Source organism: Sorex araneus, chromosome 2 (assembly GCF_027595985.1).
Source record: "Sorex araneus isolate mSorAra2 chromosome 2, mSorAra2.pri, whole genome shotgun sequence".
In the NCBI taxonomy this organism is placed as follows: Eukaryota; Metazoa; Chordata; class Mammalia; order Eulipotyphla; family Soricidae; genus Sorex; species Sorex araneus.
The window spans coordinates 30,779,730-30,785,729 of NC_073303.1; positions in this window are offsets into that span (position 1 = coordinate 30,779,730).

The window sequence follows — 6,000 nt, forward strand, 5'->3', positions numbered from 1 at the left end:
TACACATTATAACACAAGTACAAATACTGTATTAAAAGACAAAACTAAAGCTTTTGTAGAAGTTTTAATACGCCTCATTTTTTAATAGTGGGGAATGGGTCACATCCGGTGGTCTTCAGGAGTTACTCCTGACTCTGCCCTTAGGGGTCCTTCTGGAGGTGCTCAGGAGACCACATGGGATACCTAGGATCAAATCTGGGGCTGGCCACATGTGTAAGGCAAGCCCCCTACCTGCTGTACCATCACTCCAACCCAGAAGTTATGTTTCTGCCTCCCCTTTGCTCTGAGATTTTTGGAATCCCCTTGAGGGTGTTGTCCTAATTTAGGGTGCCCTGTTAGAGCTCAGATGAGCTCAGGGGGACCCAGATCCCTGGGTGCTGTCCACACAGCCAGTTGACCCAGGCAGGTCTCCCCTGCTGAGCTGTTTCTCAGCTTTGAGGCAGCAAGGTAATACTTTCTTCAAGGAATACAGGAAAATTCATGTCATGCTCAGAATAAAATAGTCCAGAGTTATCAGAGGACTCAAATCCCTCCCATGGATCTCTGGAACCTTGACGACCTGGCTTGCATGGTTGTGGAACAGTGGGGAGCATTACAATGCTGGAGATTGAACTGGGCTTGGCTGCACTTTGGGGAGCCATACAATGTTAGAGATTGGACGGAACTTGGCTGCATGCAAGCAAGTGCCTAAAACTTTGTACTATAGGTCTGACCCCTAACTCTTGAAACACTTTGATTGTCTTTTGCTCAGGTTACACTCCTATTCCTTTACATATCATGTCAAGTCTCCTCACTTTCTCTGTGTGAGATCAAAAAGCATGGGTGCGCAGGACACATGCGTTTGGTGACTGAGAACCATTCCTTTCTCAGGCCTACAGTGACAGACAGATGAAGGAACAGAGGAAATGGAAGAACAAAGGAAAGGGAAGAACAGGCTGGTTGATAGGGACAATTGATTCCATTCTCATTCTCCTCTCTTACTGCTTCATTTTCCTTACTTCTCTCTTACAGTGTAGTTACTTCTCCTTTATCCTTCCCCTTTTCTCTTGGAGAGTAGTTATATAGAAGTCATGAAGTGTGGGAGTACACATAGGGGGAGTTGAACATTATCATAAGAATAAACAGATGTAAAGCCCCTCCTTCAGGGGAAGTTCTTCTAGGAGATTAACTCAAGGACAAAAATCTCATCTCGGGGTTCAGCACTCTAAATTACCAGAAGATCCATTCAAAGGTGGAATCCTATCTAAGGCATATTGCTTTCCCCTTTCCTTAGGTAGTAATTTGCTCAAACAATCATAGTAAATTTACTGTTTACTAATATTTCCAGTCGTTTTGTATGAACACAGTAAGAGATATAGTAAGCTTAAAGGGTGGCTCTTCCTGGGGACATCTCACTATATATCCTAGACTACAGTATCAGGCCAGGCTTGTTTTCACTAACCCCAGCAAGTTACTTCTTTTTGGATCAGCACAGAATTTGTTCCATGCTGTGCTCTTAACTAATTCTACTTCTTTATTTTGTTTTTTGGGTCACACCTGGCAATGCACAGGGGTTATTCCTGGCTCTGCACTCAGGAATTACTCCTGGAGGTGCTCAGGGAACCATATGGGATGCTGGGAATCGAACCTGGGGTCGGTTGGGTAAAGCGCACAAGGCAAACGCCCTACCCACTGTGCTATCACTCCAGCCTCTGATTCTACTTCTTATGTGGCTTAGCTTGTCCCTTTTCGATGCCAGGGTAGCTTACAGCTTGCATTCAGTCCATCTTTGTTCCTCGCCAGTACCCTCTTTTGGGGGATGTTAGGAAGCAAGGGCAACTGAGGCTTAAGTCAAGTATATATGATGGATGCCCAGGAGTAAATATTACTCAGAGTTGATTAACTCCCATGTTACAAAAGCATACCATACTGTTTTCCTCTATCTATACAAAAAGGACATTGTTAAATCATACAAAGAACATAAAGGAAAGAGAAAAGCAATAAAGCATTATTAGGGTCTGAAGAAATTGGGTGTGCCTCAGAAGCACTGTTGATGGGAGTAACTCAATAAACCTAAACTCTCTATCGGGAGGAGAAAGGAAAAACCAATGTTATCCAACACTCTGGAATCCTGAGAAGCATGGTGTAGCGTGCAGGGACAAGGACCAAGGTTGGGAAGGGGCTCTCAGGCAATGTCCAGGAGAAACTGGGGAGACTCCTCCTGCTAGTGAGAGAGCCCTTAGATAGTCCTGGCACCACTGGGCACTTGGGCACTTCAGGCACTTCAGCTGTGGAGACTGTGCCTCGTCCAGGAGGTGTGTTCCTTGGGGAGGTGCAGCCACAGGGGCTTCAAGTAAAATATTAACCCACTTATTACAAGGAAAATTTGTATTTCAGCAAGGAACATGAGTGAAGTGTGAAAGCGTTAAAGCAGCAGGAGCAGGAGTCTGAGGCTCTGGGGGGACAGTGGCGGCTGCTGCCCTGAGTGCCCTGGGCTGGCACTCCGGGCAACGTCAGCTTTGAGGACAGGACTGCCATCCTGGGGCAGGTCTGAGTCCAAGGTCCCCTTCCTGCTCCCCTTCCCCCTGAGTTGAGAGGAGCTGGGTGGGGCTGGGCCACAGGGGAGGGCGGGGCCTACAGGGTGCCCCTCCCCCTCCGTGAGGCTCTGGTTGAATATTCCTGCACTACATGGAGGGCCCAGGCCTAGGCCTTCATCTCTGTTTGCATGTGTGACAGCCAAGGACTGTTGGATATCATTGGTTTGTCCTTTCCCCCTTGCCACTAGGAGCTTAGGTTTATCAGTTACACCCATCAAAGTGCTCCCGAGTCACTCCCATTCTTTTGTTTATCTGTAACCAATTCTACCAGTTTATCTGCTCTTCCCTTAATCAAACTCTGTTAATTGGTAAGGTCAGAACTTTCTAGGACACTGAATATTATAACATTGCCTTTCTCTCCTCTTTATGCCTTTTGAATAATTTACTTTAAAGCTATGTCTTTTTTGTATAGACACAAGAAGACAATATTATGTTTTTATAACTTAAGACTTAATTGGCCTCGATATTCCCTCCTGGGCATCTGCTTTCTCCACTTCAGCCTCAGTTGCCCTCAGCTCCTAGCACCCCAAAGTAGGGTCCCCGACGTGGGAGAGGAAGGATCCAGGGCAAGCGGTGAGTTATGTGCTACCCTGGCATCGAGATGGGCCTGGCCAAAGTGCCTAATTCTTAACTATAAGTTAAGAGCTTGATCATAGACAAATGCTGTCATGATCCAATAGTAATTATGAGACTGGGACCCTGCCAGGGATAGGAAAGACTGATCTGGCCTGAGCACTGTAGTCTGAGATTGAGATGGCCCCAGGAGAGCAATTCTATAAGCTTTAATGCATCTCTTATTGTGTCCATACAAAATAATTAATATTATGAATTCTTATATGTTTGCTGGCTGAGGAGAAGAGAAACACATTCATGGGACTCTGCCCTTGGGTGGATCCTCCTGCTGAAAGAGAATTAAGTCCTAGGAGAAGCATCCCCTGAGGGAAAAGAACCTTACCCTATTGCTGACCACACCTATGTGTATGCCCCAACCCCCTGATGCTGTGGAGATTTAACTAGGCTGTAAGAGTGGGTTGGGGGCAGATCCGCCAGAGCGAGATCCACGGCGCTAGACCCACCGGGGCCAGATCCATGGGAGCCAGATCCACGGGGGCCAGATCCACAGATCGAGAGAGAGACCGAGAGCCGGGAGAGAGGCAGAGAGAGAGAGAATGAAGTAGGATGGGGGAGAAAGAAGCAGGAGGAGAATCAGAGGAGAATGGAGATGGACATGAAATAAACCGATCGAGCAACCAGTTTGGCCTTCTTCCTTCCTTCGCCTGCCTCGCCGCCTGCGCGCCCTTTCTTTTTCTTTTTATTTTTATACAAAGGACTACCAACACACTTGAGGTAGTGCAGCTGGTGGGTAAAATTGGATTCATTTCCGTCCACCTTTTCATTTCCTCATGTCAAAATTCTCCTCTTTTACCTTAGGCCTTGAGAAGTCTCCCCATTGTGTGGGATAACATCAATATGTTCTTTCTCCCTTGCCCATTGGTTTATTGGGTTAAATAAAGCACCATTCGCAGTGCTCACGAGGCACTCCCATTCCTCTGTGTTTGTCTTTAACTTCTCTGTGCTCTCTTCCCAAACCAGTTAAACACCTATTTCCCCTAAGCACTATCTAATATAGTCAAATTCCTCAGAAATCTCTGATTTTGTATTTGTAAGTAAAATATTGCTTTTCTCCTTATGTCCTTTGCATAGTTTACTTCAGACCAATGTCCTTTTTGTATAGACACAGGAAGACAGTTAATGCTATGCTTATATAACTTGGGAGTTAATTGGCTCCGAATAATATTCACTCCTGGACATCTGTTTTCTCGACTTTAGCCTCAGTTGTTCTTACTTCCTAGCATCCCAAAAGCAGGGTCCCGACAAGGGGTTGAATGGACCCAGGGCAAGCTACCCTGGCATCAAAATGGGCCAGGCCAAGCACCATAATACTTAACTATAAGTTAAGAGCACAGTCATGGGCAAATTCTGTCATGATCCAAAGAGAAACAACTGGATGAACACTATAGTCCTAGATCTATAGCGAGATGTCCCCAGGAGAGCCACCCTAATAAGCTTAATGTATCTCCTACTGTGTTCATACAAAATGACTAATATTATTAAGAAGTTGAATTAAGACGAATGTTTAAATGGTTGTTGAACTAAGGAAAGGAAAAACACACCCCTAGATGGTATTTTGCCCTTAGGCAGGTCATCTTGCTGGATGAGAATTTGTCCTTGAAGAAGCTTCCCCTGAGGGAAGGACTTTACATCTGTTGATTGTATGCCACACCTATGTGCAATTGCTACCCCAATCCCTCATGATTTGGGAATATAACTAAGGCTATAATAGTGGGCACGAGGAGGAGAATTGAGGGGGATAAAGGAGGAATATAGGAGTGGATGATACTGGAGAGAGGCACAGGGAGATGAGGTTGGAATAAATTTCAGCTGATCACCAGTCAAACTGGCCCTCGTTTCCTCTTTCGTCCGACCATTGCCATCAGCCATCCAGGCTGTGGAAAGCCACCCAAGACCACCAAACACAGGCGGCAAGAGAGTACTGCAACTTTGTATTCATTTTTTGAATACACACCACTGGAAGGTGTTACTCGGTGCCTGTGGGGTGTGGACTGGAAGCTATTGGATTCTTCACTCATCAGTCATCCTTTTGGATTTTTCCTATATTTTGTTTTCTGGAAGGAGGCACCTGTTAATGCTCAGTGGCTACCTGTGCAATGCTCAGGGGAGCCTGCAGTGCCAGAGATCAAACCTGGACTCCATCAGGCAAAGCATGCACTCACCCACTGAGACATCTCCTGACACATTACTCAGTTTTGAATTACAATTAACTTGCTGCTCTGGAGAGATACTACAGTGGCTAAGGTCCTTCCTTGCATACAGTCAACACTGGTTGGATCCTTGGCACCACATATGATCCCCTGAGCAGGTGTGATCCCCGAGCACAGAGACAAGACAAATCCCTGAGCACCGCTGGTGTGGGCCAGAAACAAACAAACATAAGAATTAGGTCCCTAATATCCATGAGTCTAAGTGAAATAAACAGAAATGGATTTGGGGAAAAAATTTAAATTAATTAAATTAATATTTTTTAAAGGAAATGAACTTGGGGATGACACAGTTGGGTATATTCAAGGGACACCCTACAGTCCCAGGTTTTCTCAGAGCCTTACTGCTTTTGACCCATATTCCAGCTAGAAACTAAGCCATTCCCATGCAAATAAAACAACAGATAGGGAAAGCTGGGGAAGCCACAGAAAGGGAGAGGATATTCTATCTTCTCCCTTTATCACCAGATTGATAAAGCACTAAGATACCCAAGAACTCTTACAACACTTTGGTGATAGTGGTGTGCATCTTTCCTACATCATTACTACACATTTTGACATTATTATGACCATATTACCTAAAC